The 14,578-nt window shown below is 47.6% G+C and overlaps 1 protein-coding gene across 20 annotated transcripts in view; it reads right to left on the reverse strand.

Annotated features, from left to right (window-relative positions):
* LOC135920355 (glycoprotein-N-acetylgalactosamine 3-beta-galactosyltransferase 1-like) overlaps window positions 1–14,578 on the reverse strand; it is a 147,608-nt gene that overhangs the window by 18,315 nt on the left and 114,715 nt on the right. For 10 of the 20 annotated variants that reach the window (XM_065454586.1, XM_065454588.1, XM_065454589.1 and 7 more), the window contains one exon: window positions 9,299–9,409. The exons of 9 other annotated variants lie outside the window; for them this stretch is intronic. The gene's annotated coding sequence lies outside the window, so the exon portion shown is untranslated. Of the gene's footprint in view, window positions 1–9,298; window positions 9,410–10,291; window positions 10,475–14,578 lie in introns of all 20 variants that reach the window. One more of the 20 variants, XM_065454587.1, reaches the window with a different exon arrangement.

Genomic DNA, 14,578 nt, shown 5'->3' on the forward strand with positions numbered 1-14,578 from the left:
GCGGCAACGAAGGCTTGCCGGACACACAACCGCAATCGCAGCACAAGCGCAGAGACTACATGCACGGCTCACGTCCAGAGAAAAGTGCGCTCGGAAGCATGTCGCTGCATGCCAGGACTTTTCTAACCCCAAGGCTATTTAAGGAGCGGCAGGGTTCCCGGAACTAAACGAATTGTTATCGCCGTCGTCGCCCGCTCGGGCTTGCGCGTCTCATTTTCAACACAGGTGCACCGCTCGTAGCTTCGTAGCACGCAACTTCTAAGTGGGCCTCTTTTGCGTCACGTAGCTCAAGGCGAGAGGGTACAGCCAGAGAGCCTTAAGTTCTCTAGAGGGTGTTGGTAGCACGCGGCGTTGGCACCGCAGGCTGCTGCCTGGCTCGGGCAGCAGGCACCGCCATGGCAAATGACTTGCAGCGAAAAACTAGACGGACCACTCAGCGTAGTTAAATTGGACAATAACGCTTTCTCATTCACAACTCATAGTTAGTGCTTAGGTATCCTCGGATTTTTCGGATGACGTAATAGGAGTAATGAAAACCTTTTAGGAAGATTTTATTTCGATAAAGCGTTTATCTGTGCAGTCATGAGCGCGCTGGAGCAAGCCACATATTGACACAAAGCCTCGCACAGCCACGTTCCATAGCGGGCAGAGCGCCCGTTCGGGAACTCGCATAAACGGTGGCGCTGGGTAATACTGCAAGATACTGATCGATTCGAATCCTAGCGGGGCACTGCGACTTTTTATTTATTTATAAAATTCCATAGCATAGCACTATGGAATTCAAGCGACGGACGCCGACGGCACCAGCGGGAAACAAACGACTAGGGGAGTGAGCCCACCCTATTGAAAAACCCATACGCCCCATTACTCCCACATCCAATAAACCGATATGAACCAATAGGATCCCGTAGAGAAAGCCCTTTGCCTCGTAGGCTATGCATTATCGGATGTAAGGAATTATGGGGAATACGTTTCTTTTTTTTCGGTAAGGCACGATGTTCAGCCATCGCTGTAGATGTTTTGGGGTCCACTCGAGCACGACCGATGGCGAGGCTGCGATGACAGACCCTCGGGTGATGTCACCAAAGTGACTCAAAACTGTCGTCCACTGAGCTCTGCGCACAACCGCCGCACTTTGCTCGGTTTTCTAGCAATTTCAAGGCTAGCACGTGTAGCGGGCCGCTTTGAAATCGCCGTTTCTTTGAGCATTACTTGAAAAAGTAATAACTTGAAATGCCCTATTAGTGTAATACCCTACGGTTGCTGTAGGTTCTCAGCATAAATAAGTAAATAAACAAATAAATGTCTCGCGCCAAGCCTAAAAAAAATACGCGGGCACTATACGAGAACGTAACTAGCATTTTTTTTTGTGTCCTCTTGAGAAACTCTGTGTTCCTTGCTTTAAGCTTGGTCCGTATTCCATAATTAGTTATGAGCACCTTTTAAAACATCACCTCAAACGCAAAATATTCAATGAAGAAGTTGTGGCGCCTACTGCAAACAAATTGCGCACACATTTGAAGAAGTACCATGTGATCATTGCCCTAAAACGTGCTACAAAGGAATGATCATCGCTGCACGGCGACCGCGTCGCAATGCGGGACTTGCGCGCTCTCGGGTTGTAAGCAGTCAAGACAGTTCAATTCTCCGACAACTCCCGTCAAGTTCAGCACAGCCATTTTCCTTCCTCAGTTCAGTTTACTACCTCAAATGTCCCCGTAGAGGCATTAGATAAGGGGTGGGTTTTTGTAAAACAGCAAAAAAGCATCGTGAGAAATAATCATTCAAGAAAATGGTCGTTTACAAGTTCTACATAAAGATGGACAAGTGGTAGTAGCTATGACGGGGGGAAGGTAGTTCCAGTGTGTGGCGGTTCGGAAAAGGAGGCAGTGAAGGCGGTTGCCTTAAACGTGTCGGCGAATGCCACCAATAAATCTAACAGTAACACCACAGGACGAATTAAAAACCATTTCCGAGTATACACCATCCAAGCTTTATAACAGTAGAAAGTGTAAAGCACTTCTACTTTCGCTATAGCGCGTCACTTTTCTGCGGGCGTAATCGCGGTGACCTGTTTCTATTCACGGTATATCCCTTATGGTATCGCGGCCTGCTACGAACTACCCAATGGCATCGTGCTTCGAATGCCACATAAGATCCCCACGAAGCACAGTCCATTCCACTTTCCCGCCTGCCATAGCCAACACGCAACGGTGCACTTATCGAAAAATATGCATTTACTTCAGTGATAGCGGTAATCTTTATGTGACCATTATTATTTTATTCTAAGCTTTTTGCATTATTCTGTCCTCGCCACTTTCGCAGATTTCACATCTTTCTGTCTATATTTTTGCGCTGCATTTGCCTTCTGTTTTTCTAAATGTCAACTGTTCATTTTCATAATTGTTCTCTTACAAGAAATGAAATTTGGGCAAGTTTGTATGTAGCACTTGTCCAGTAGTTCTCCCTTCTGTCGTCGTCCTTCTTGCGCTATTAAGGCAATCATCCAAACTGTTGTCTTACATTCATAGCGATTTTTTCGTTTCTACTATGTCTCATTGTTCAGGACTTTTGGTTTGTGCATTTGAACCTGCATCTTTTCGCTCTTTCATTACTTGCCTTCTCTGACAGTTTTCTTTGACTTCATTTTCTTGTTACGCGTACCAGTGCGTCAGTATTGAGACGTTTGCGTTGTACCTTGGAACAATAAATAGGCGAAGGAATGATTATACTGTTACGGAAGGATAAAAGAAGAGAACGGAAGAAGAAGATCGCGAGACGCTGGCTGCTGCGTGTTGTTGCTGGTCAGCCATCTTGACCACATTGACTTTGCATGAATATATATTGTAAATACAGTCTGTCAATATTCCCACCATCCCCGTAACATATTGGGGGAGGTGCAGGGTACCACGGCTGCAAACGGAGCTCCGCAGTGAACGTCGCATCACCGTCCTCACTATGAATGATGGCGAGCAAGCAGGATCAACGTCGTTGCCGCCTCCAAAGTCACCATTGCCAGTTACGTCACTGTCCCCTTTGGTTCTGGTTGTGCAACCCAAGGATCCCAGAACTTTCTGCGGGACCGATGGCGCCGACGGTGAAGAGTGGGTGGCTATGTACTAACGTGTGAGCGGAATCAGCAGATGGGACCCTACGCTTATGGTAGCTAACCTGTTGTTCTACCTAAAAGGCACGACAAAGGTGCGGTATGAAAACCATGAAGAGAAACTAACCAGCTGGGACCAATGCAAAGAGAAGTTAACAGAGTTGTTTGGCAAACCAGCCGGCTGTAAAATTGCCGCAAAACAGAAACTGGCCTCCCGTGCCCAATCTCCCACGGAGTACTATGCCTCGTACATCCAGGACGTGCTCGCACTTTGTCGTAAAGCCGATCACGACATGACAGAAGCTGAGAAGGTAGGGCATGTGCTCAAGAGAATTGCTGACAACGCCTTTAATCTATTAATGTGCAAAGGCTGCTCTACAGTTGATGCGATCATTAATGAGTGCCGACAATTCGAGCAGGCCAAAAGCCGACGCGTCTTGCAACCATTCGCCAGAGTTCCCAATACTGCCGCAACGTCGGCGTGTGAAGATCAACCCGCACAGGACCATGCGTCGCCATCAGAGGACGTGGTGCGAATCGTTCGACGTGAACTGGATGCGATGGCGCCCGCAGCTTTCTGTTCGCGTAGCCCTGATGTTATCGCTTTTTCAGTTCCCCTCGTACTATACAAGCCATCGTTCGCCAGGAACTTGAAAACATTGGACATTAGTCGACATTCTGTCTGTGCTGTCGCCAATCGCAGAGCTAACGAACGCCCTTCTACTATTTTCACTCCACCCCGACGCTTCTCTCCGCGTTATCGCAACCCGACTGAGTGGAGAACTGCGGATGACCAGCCGATATGTTTCACCTGTCGCCGCATTGGTCATGTCGCCCGATACTGCCGCAACTCGTAGGCCTCAACATCTCGCACGCCGACCAACCTGAGCCGTTTTGATGGAAATACCCGTAATGTTTCGCCCACCGCCGAGTCTAACAGCGCCGACAACTCTGCTAGGAACCCGTGGTACGGTCGCGCACCATCGCCGCGCGGACACCAATCTTGTTCATCGCAAACACGTCGTCTTTTGTCCCCTGTGGCTTTCGACCGCACCCTTTCAGAAAACTAAGAAATGCAGCCCTCCGAGGTGGTGCTGCATTGTTTACTACTGCACGAAATTCTGTGTCTGTGCCTACAGAGAGAAGTGCAATTGATGTTAAAATAGACGGCGGACCTGTCCAAGCACTCCTCGACACTGGAGCTCACGTATCTGTGATGAGTGCTAGCCTACGCAGACGTTTAAGGAAGGTCCTCCCCCCAGCAGCTGCCCGAGTGCTTCGTGTGGCCGAAGGCGGCGTGATGGTTGTTCTTGGAATGTGTACTGTGCGTTTAAGTATAGCCGGCCGCCCTACTTCTGTTCTTTTTACTGTGATCGACAAGTGCCCTCACGACGTTATCCTTGGATTGGACTTTTTATCCCATCATTCCGCTCTCATCGACTGCGCAACCGGCGTTCCTCAGTTGGAACTGCCTCAAGTTGCCGATGCTCCGAGCACCGCTCCACGGCACTTGTGTTCGCTTCACGATGTGCGTCTGCCACCCGAGGCTGTCACTAACGTCACTTTGGCCGCACAGCCAGAGGTTCTTGACGGTGCATATGTGCTTCGCCCCATCGTCGACGTGTTTTTGAACCGGAACGTTGCTGGTGGTGGATGCGAAAGATACATTATAGCAACAGGCAGGTTTAGCCTGGCGATCTAGGCCGGCTCTTTCGCATGCGCTGGTCACTTTTAATGATAATAACATCGTTCTTCTGCTTCTGAATTTCAGCCTGTGCCTTCAAGTGCTTCCGGCCGGAATGTTCTTAGCCAGCTTTTCTAGTACTTGCGAATTTGAAATGGAGAGTCTGAATGCTGATTGTGGTTTATTAGCGCCAATTGCAGCTCACAGCTCTGGTTCCTTAACGGACGACACCGTGAAAATGATTGCACCTGACTCTGGACAGGCCACGATACGTCTCCTGCTCGAATCGTACAGTGACATCTTTGATTTCGGCGACAAGGCCTCTACGCCAAACATCTGTTGTTCACCACCGTATAAACACTGGAGACACGAATCATATTCGCCGACGTCCCTATCGTGTATCACATGCTGAACGTAGAGTCATCGAATCAGAAGTGGAGAAAATGCTCAAAAAAAGGGGTTATCGAACCACCAGGCAGCCCTTGGGCTCCACCTGTCTTCCCGTCTAAACATTTCTCGTCCATCGATCTTCAATCCGGCTACTGCCAGATTTCAGTTGATGAAATGGACCGTGAGAAGACGGCCTTTATCATGCCTGATGGTTTATATCAGTTCAAAGTGATGCCCTTTGGCCTAGGCAATGCTCTTGCGACATTTGAATGTATGATGGACCCTCTTTTGCGAGGCTACAAATGGACAACCTGTCTTTGTTATCTTGACGATGTTATTGTTTTTTCTCCCACGTTCGGCAGCCACCTTACCCGACTTCCAGCCTAGCGTACTTACATGACCTGGCACGTTGTACTGCATTGATTACCGATTGACATCAGTATTTAATATCCCTTCACAGTTATCGTGATTTCATTTTGCTCGCTATGCTGGCGTCCCTGCCACGATATACATCGGCGCATCCGTTTAGTTATTTTTGTTTTGCATTTTCAGTTCTTTTTTTAAGCCACAGTCCTAGCAAATTGCCAAATTTCAAGGGCTTATATTGAGAAAGAAAACATTTGCGACATGGCGCCACCAACCATCTGTTGCCATAATTTACTGAATTATCTCCCAAACCGCAATGCGTCGTACTTCGGCCACTGCGCTCGCTGGAAAACAAATTTCCTGTGGAACCCTGAACTTGCCAGCTCGCCACAGAGGGTAAGAAAACAATGCCTACGGTTGGCAATATTAAAGTCTCCTTTACAGGCAGTAAGTAATACGGAAAACCTATGTGATTCTGTGTCTAACTAGCTCGAGCTTTAGCCCTCTATAATAGTTGTCTCCATCTCATCAGCGCTTCGGTAAGCCTAGATTACACTGTCTAATACACATATCAGGGACTTAGTTCTTACCAGAAAATGTGAAGATTATAAAATGTTTCGAGGATGTCCGAAAACAACTATAGAACTGCGCATACATTATGAGCTGCGTATACTAGACATACTCGTTGCGCGTTTGATAACGACGCTGTTCGCCGCGTGAAAGTCGGCCGATTTCTTTTTATTTCTCGTCCAGTCCTCTAGAAGAAAAATATAACTCGTGTCCTCAAGAGACCCCCTGACATTACAATGCACATTGTCTCGAACCCTTTGCAAGATTAGCTCGGAAGCGATTGCGTAAAAGTGCATCCCCTATGTAAAGTCGGCCACATGCGGAACTGTTATGCAAGTATGTTTTGCCCGCCGTGGTGGCGTAGTGACTTTGGTGTTGCGCTGCTAAGCCGCAGGTAGCGGGATCGAATCCCGGCCGCGGCGGCCGCATTTCGATGGCGGCGAAGTGAAAAAAAAAACGTGTACCGTGCATTGGATGCACGTTAAATAACCCCAGGTGGTCAAAACAAAATCGGAGTTCCTCGCTACGGCGTGCCTCATAGTCGTATCATGGTTTTCGCGCTTAAAACTCCAGAATGTCTTAAAGTACATGTTTAGCATATTGTCACGTTTTAGTGACGGTGCAGAACACAGTAGCAGAAACTGTGACTCACGAGAGTAATACAATTGGGCGAACCTGCGCCCAGAAAAAAAAAAGGAAGCAGCGGTCAAGCACGATAGCGGCGAGCTCAGTGGGCGATTGTTGAAATCTGGTCTGCGAGTCAAGCGCCTCGGCCTTCGTACATGACTCGTCGAAGGCTTCAGGGCAATCGTTGGTCTCCTGGAATGTACTCCACAATTCGTGTTGCGCATACAATCTGATTACACAAGGTTCGGCGAAAACCTACACAACAGGTAGCATCAACGATAACGTTCCCGCAATTTCCAAATCATGCAGGCGCGTCTTGCACCGAGCGATAACTGTAAGTTGTTAGCGGGTGAAATGCAGTCCCCGAGCAAAGGACACATGAGCGCATGCATCAATATTCCAGCTGTCAGGTTCCTTTAACGTCGACACTAGTTTGATCGAGACCATTGTGTCCTCACAGACGACGGGCAGCAGCTGTAATGTGCGTTTCGAATACCGCCACTTGACATAATGATGACGAAAGAAGATAAAAATCCACGATGTAGCATCAATAGGACAATCTATCACCCGGCGAATTACGCCCCATCTTCTTCCTTTAGGCAAGAAAAAGCTGTTTTTGCAAGAAACCCGAAGGGAGTGTTAACTTATCCGCGTACACGGAGATGCTGTTTTCAGTGCATAACCATGCCTTTTCAACAAAAATTCAGTTTAAGGTTCGTGACATACCATATGGGCAAAAATAAAAGGAATCTCGACATGAAAAGCGTTACCAACTTCCCACTTCTCACTCAAGTATCCAATAATACTAGGTTGCTTATTTATTTTTGTACTATAATTGTAAAAAAAAAAATGAGCGGGGTGGTTTTAGTATGGCGTGCGAATAATAGTGTAGGAGACTGAGTCGAATATAAATCGAATTTTGCGAAAAGCGAATCAAATGCAATACTGAAGACTTTTCGATTAGGTTACGAACAAAGTACAGCCTTCTCGATCATCGTCAATATCAAACAATTTTCACAACCAACTTTTCACAACATTGCAAAGTTTGTCTTGCACTGCATATTATTAAATATCGTTCACTAATTGCACGAAAAAAAAACTGAGCGTTACGAACAACAAACTCGTTCGCAAACTTTGGGTTCTTCGGAGCGCACGTGGCCATACTTTCTCGTACAAAGTGTACGAAGATAACCTTGCCAGCCAATTAAGATCTGCGTATACCTTCGCGACCAAACCGGAAATGCGCAGCGGCAATGGCAAAGCAAGAAAATAAAACAAACGTATGTTTCGGTAAAACGTACGCTAAGATTTAATTTGATGAGCAGACACAGGTGCCGCACGTATAAATAGCGCCAAACAATACCCACTTTCGAATGCCACGTCCCAAACATTTTATTGCGAGCGATCGTGTTTAGCCAGGAAAACTTGGAATTCAGAGTGACCCACCGATAACACGTAACGCCCACTGTGGATGGCATGAAAGTTGTCGTATTTATGCTTCAATTTCATTTCTCATCGTGTACAGTCAACGACGAGAAGAATTCGAAAATTGCACGAAAAAGATGCAAATGCTTGGCTATTCGAATCGAGGTGCAAATGGCATAGTGACTATTCGATTCATTATTAGAAAGTTTAGAATATTCGCACACCTCTTGCTTTGAGTAAATGCGCCAGTAACTATATTTTTCGAGGCAACATTGTCTGCGAAAAAGGCGATGGAGGCGGAAAGGCCACTACTAGTTCTGGAAATAAGGGACTCAAATGTGGATTGTGCGACGCAAACCAGTACCGCTTTGAAACGATGGACACTTTCGGATGGAGGGAAGCAATTGTTATCGTTTCAAAACTCGGTTGGAGGCAAAAAAAAAAAATATGAAATGCGCATCTATGATTAACAGGAGCATACGAGCAATTAGATATAGGCTTGCATGTTTTGAACGCAAGGGATTATCGGATAAGAATGTTATGATGCGTGGCAGTCTTTTTTTAACAAGGTCACCCTTAGTTGCCGTCTCGGTTTACCACCCCAAATTCAACGCATCAGTACTAGCTGGCTCAGACTGGCTCACTGGTGGCTCAGACTGGTGGCTCACGCTTACGCGTGGTTATGCGCACTTTATACGACGCATTGAGCCTCCAGAGTGCGAGGCATGCCACGTTACCGAATCTGAACATAATGCTCGGAACAAGTTCAGAACTGCCCAGACGCAAACTGTTATCCTTTCACGCCTCTCTACAGACCAATGTATTGTCAGAGGTAGTTACACCGAGATTATCAATATAGTTTTCAGGCCGTACAGGTCTCAATCTTTTGCGACGACGACCGCTGTTCAGACGCTAGGCTTTGAGCAGAACTGTACGCTATGTGGTCCGCCTATACCCTCCCACATTCAGCGTTGATCATCCAGGTCCTCATTCCCGTTCCTCTTCGCCAGGACAGAATAGCTGAAGCTACAGAGGAATGCACGCAAGACCGCACTTTTCGCCCTCGCTGTCGTCGAACCTTATCACTGCTGCCTGTCTCTTCTCGCCGACGGCACGCGTTACATACGTACGGGTCACTGTCGCAGCCCGTGCTCCGCTCGCGGAGAGCAGCAGCCCGGCAGATCGTCCATCACTCGTCCGGCCCAGTCGGCGAACGCCTTGCGCGGGCAGCTCCGCTCAACCTGCGCAGCCATGACACAACAGGCATCCGCGCTGTTTCATCAAGCTCGTCGCCAGGCGCGCGCAGCATCTGCCAAAGAGCGCGGACGGCCGCTCTTCAATCAGCGGCAGTTGCAGCGAGCGCAGTACGCGCCGCCGATCGAGGAAGACGGAAAAAGAGCGACTGGCGGCTGCAACGCTCCGCCGAGACTGGACCGCCGACAACCCACCTGCTAAACTGTATCGAACGCACGTGCAAACAAGTTATATTTCTTTCTTTCTTTCCTTTTTTCTTAGAAACGTACACAGCAGTGTAAAATTATTAGAAGATAATATCGAAAGAGTTGAACATTGCGGGAAAATGAGAACATTTATTTTGCTTAATAGAAAGTGCAGAGATTGGAGGCGATCACTTTATCTAATCGACACGCCGGCTTAATCCGAGCAAGAAAGGAACGTCCCAAGTCTACGCAGGAGTTAGAACGTTCTACGGAAGCACATTGCACTCTCACAAGTACGGAGTTATGTTTCGTGAGTCTCCTAGAGTCACGGAGCATGAGGCGGCCAATCGCACTCCCCGACTCAACATTCTTCTACAACTGCTTCATTGGCTATCTCTTACTAACTTTACACTCCAGGGAAAACACGGGGAAGGCGGGATGTGGCTAGTTGGTATTCCATGCTGAAGTGACTAGCGCAAGAGTAAACACGGGACACTAAAAAGGCGACAAAAACAAGGGCAAACTTCCAAGTGGTGTTTATTACAAAAAAGTATGTATATATAATGTATGTGGGAGACGGCCTCAAGCCTTGGCGCGACCATGGTGCGTTCATCTTTATTTGTGATGACCGTGTGCACGATTGTGACTGATTATGATCAAGTGCGCGACAGTATATATACATACCTTTTTGAAACAAACACCAGTTGGAAGTTTACGCTTGTCCTTGCCGCTTATGTAGTGTCCCGTGCCCACTTTTCCGCTAGTCACTTCAGAAGGCCGGAGACGGACATTCAAGAGAGAGAGAGAGAGAAAGAGGAGGAAAAACAGGGAGGTTAGCCAGTGTAAGTACTGGCTGGCTACCCTGTGCTGGGGAAAGGGGTAAAGGGAGTAAAAGGAGAAAGAAGAAGAAGAGGAGAAAAAAAATTAAGAAAATTCACGCAGTACCGCGATACTACGCGATACAACACTCAAAGGCGATCGCACAATTCGCAAGTCCTTAGATACATTCAAGACATTCAAGACATTCAAGAGGATGAGCAAAACGACAACAAGGTGAAAGCCGGAGCCTTTACACTCAACATTCAGTAATTACCGACGTCCCCAGCAACGGTAATGGACCCTTCCGTTCATACAAAGCTGCTGGCCATTTCGCGATGATCATCGCACAAATAACGGAAAGCCATAAAGAGCGGCCACTTGAAAAAAAAAAGGAAATTATAAGCAAGTGGGTCACTTCGACCGAATGCGGGAAGCCACCGTCGCGTCTCCTTGGCGAAAGTTTCAGAGAAATTGCTGCAATTCGGTCGCCGACATCGGAAAGCGGACTTGCGTTGGCATTTTCTGCAGAAATATCAAACGCTCACACAAATGTTTATGCGTGTGTTTGCGAAGGCGCGTGTACGAACGTGTCAACAGCACTGCCAAGCAAGCACCAATTTCTGTCACTTTAAATTGGCGATTATATTTTTAAAAATTGAGCTCTTGAGTCATCCCAGGCTCGAATCACTTTTGGCGTGGTATGCAACCACTTTTATTGTGCGTCTTGGGACATTCCACACGATACCACCTTATCTTGGGCCTTCTGCTATGCCTTTTCATTTAGATAAAGCTTCACAATGCGAACTGCTTTCTTGGGAGGCACGAGCCCCAAATGCGTGTATACTACATGGGAGCAGAGATGCGGTGTACGGAGTAGAGGCCAACAATCCAAATGTGCCTGGAGTGCATGCAAGAAGGACACCGCTCGGACGTTTGTCCGAACCGCAAGAACATATGCCGTGGCTGCGGACTCGAAAATTCACCCCCACAAGGACACGAATGTGAAGTGAAGTGCGCCATGTGCTGGGCGGCGGGGCACGAGACGCGTCGGTGCCCGAACAAACTGATTGCCGCCAAGCGCGTGAAGACGACTCGCCAGTCTCGATCGCGGGGGCGGTCGGGACAGAACACCAAAGAGGCACCGGGGCGCTGGTTCGAGTTCATGGAAGAGGAGGACTTCTACCGGCACCGATCGAAATCCAGATCTCCACACGGAAGCAGAGCGAAGAGCAATACCCCGTCGAGGGACCCCTCCAGCTCCAGGGCTTCGCAGCGGTCAAATTCACCACCGCCTAAAAAACAGCAGGTGAGCTGGGCGAGGGTTGTTTCTCCAACTGCTCCAAAACAGAATAATGGTGAAAATGATAAACGTGTTCAGAAATTGAAAAAGGAAAATGCGCGACTAAGAGAACAGCTCTCAGGAGAAGAAAACGAATGACAATCAATTGAGAAACAAAGGTCAGAGTTAGAGGCGCGCTTCAATGGCACAATACAACAGCTGGAAACGCCGCGTCAGTCTGAAGAAATAGCCAAAACGAAAGCGCGGCGGCAGATATAAACTCCGTCTCCACGCAGTCTCCGACAACCCAAATCTCAAATAACGCGCAGATAACGGCAGCGCAGATCCAGACAATGATCGCGGAAAACTTGAAAATATTTATGCATGAAATGATGAGGTTAGTTACCCAAAGGTTAACGGAATTTCAAAAACTATGCACGAACGACTTCGAGAAACACAAGGTATTCGTGGCGGAACAGCTTAAGGCAGTCTCGAAGGCTGTTCCCACCAAAAAACGCGCAATTGCGATAGGAGCGGGTTCGGCAAAAACTAAAATAAGCCACTGCGTAACAGAATCCGACGGCTTGGACATGGAAACGTCACGGGCTTAAAGTAAGAGTGGGCAACATGGCTAATCACGCTGAGAAATCACAACGAATACAAAATTCAGAACAATTAGAGATATGGCAATGGAACTGCCGCTCCTTCTCCAGGAAAGCGGCAGGGTTCCACCAGCTTATCAAAAACTCCGGAATCGCTCCGGACGTGATATGTCTGCAGGAGGTCGGGGCCAAGCCGGCCAAACTGCAGGGATACTACGCTCTGAGCGATCCTCAAAATACGAAGGTCGCCACGCTGGTGAGCAAGTCGATAAACGCTCAATTATTAACACTTCCGCAAACTCAGGGAGAGACTAATTCCATAGTTATCAGTGTGATGCCAAAGAAACGAAGTAAGGCACACACACTAATCACAAATCTGTACAGTCCTCCCAAAAGTAAAGGGGACGACCTAAACTACATTCTTTCAGCAGCAAAAGATTTAGCGGGCACCAGGGATAAGGCGGTGATAGTGGGTGACTTTAATGCACCCCACATACTACGGGGATACGCGAAAATGTCGCCCAAAGGGTTCCTACTCGAGCGCACCGCAACGGCCTTGGGCTTACGGGCAATCAATGAGATCGGCAAACCGACGCGCACGGGTAACAGCGTCAGCCGAGACACGGCGCCCGACCGTGCCTTTACAATTAACATCAGATACGCACAATGGGTTTCCTTTGAGGAAAACCTGCACTGTAAACGGAAATAATTCCCAGATGGGAGTATAATGATTGTCCTCTAGCGACCCCTCGGTCGGAGTTTAGTATGCTCCGTATGATCGGAGTAGAATTGTTACTTCGTGCGAGCGGAATTTTTGCGTGGAATTATGGGAGTTTTTTTCCCCTGTCTTTTCTTTATTTTTTGCTTTGCAATGAATGGAGTTTTTTCGAGGTGCAACGGGTGTATAAAAAGAGGCATCGAGTGACTTTGTGCGAACATATTTACATGCAGCGGCTGCTGCTCAAATTTCAAAATATGCACACGAGACCGCGTCAAATTCGACGAAGCAAGTCAATGAAAGCACATATATATCATGACACGCATAAACATTTCAGAAACGCCCAACGCTCAAATTTGAAAGACATCCCACGTACACGCGATACTCAAGAAGCAACGCTGCCAGTATATATAGCCACGATATTGTGTGCCTCGAAGCCGCCGAGGGAGCAGCTGTGCTTTTTTCAGAATTACGACTCGCATGCTCGTCCATACGAAATCTGCCTCTTTAAAATTAACAGAATACCTTAATCAACAAAAAACTGTACATTCAGAATAGTGAAAGAAAAAAGTTAATGGCGTAATTTTTCAAAATTAGCATGCCATTCTGTGAGTGCTGAAGCGGCTTCGCACACTGCCGGCGTTCGCGGCAGAAAAGTAGTGCGTTAGTTACAGTAAGCAAGAGAAATGTAAGTTCGTGTGCTTCATAGCAAAATTAAATTTTTGCGATATAGTGGCAGCGTAGCAAGAAATTATTACGTGTGAGCATGACCCGCAGCAGACGACGTAACATCGAAGAATGCGCAGTCATACATTTTATACACCGCACTACTTGCTCTGCGTCCAAGCAATCTCTCTCGGTTGTGAAAAGGAGCTACATCGCTGATCTGTTGAATGAATCCTTAAACTCGGAGCCAGCAGGCATGTGTCTAAATCAGTGCCTGGGATAGAGCATAATGTTAATGCAATATCGGAAGCAACGACGAGACCAAAACCTATATGCGCGATAACAATTCAATTCACATCGCGCAATAAGACGCTTTATTTACAATACGCATACTTATGTACTACCGTCTTTCTTAGGGCGAGGATATCCGTTCACAGATACATAAAAACAGTTGCTTGCACTGCGGTATTTCTCACTGGCAACACAGCACCGCAACGAACTTGGGGTACGTCATTCATGTGCGACTAGCACGGACGTCGTCGCTCGAACAGTGGCTACTGTTGCCATTGCTGCGCGGTTCTTTCAAACATCACACCGGACGTCGTCAGCGTGTACCCAAAAGGACATAAAAGCCGTATTTCACGTACTGAAGAACACAAGCCAGGGTAACGCAGCCCGAAAACACAGTCAGAACCTGAGCCGACATCACGAGCCAGTGAGCAGCTTCGAGGCATACCTAAGCCTTTTTCTGCACTTGAAAACGTTGCTCGTGCATTCATCGCTGTCAGCAAAGTGATCAGAGCTAACGTACTTGAAGCTGACATGCAGTGAGCTTGAGGCACGCCTGTAACACTTTCTGGAAGGAAATACGGGAGACAAATTGACGA

The sequence above is a fragment of the Dermacentor albipictus genome, chromosome 1 (genome assembly GCF_038994185.2).
Source record: "Dermacentor albipictus isolate Rhodes 1998 colony chromosome 1, USDA_Dalb.pri_finalv2, whole genome shotgun sequence".
Taxonomy (NCBI): domain Eukaryota; kingdom Metazoa; phylum Arthropoda; class Arachnida; order Ixodida; family Ixodidae; genus Dermacentor; species Dermacentor albipictus.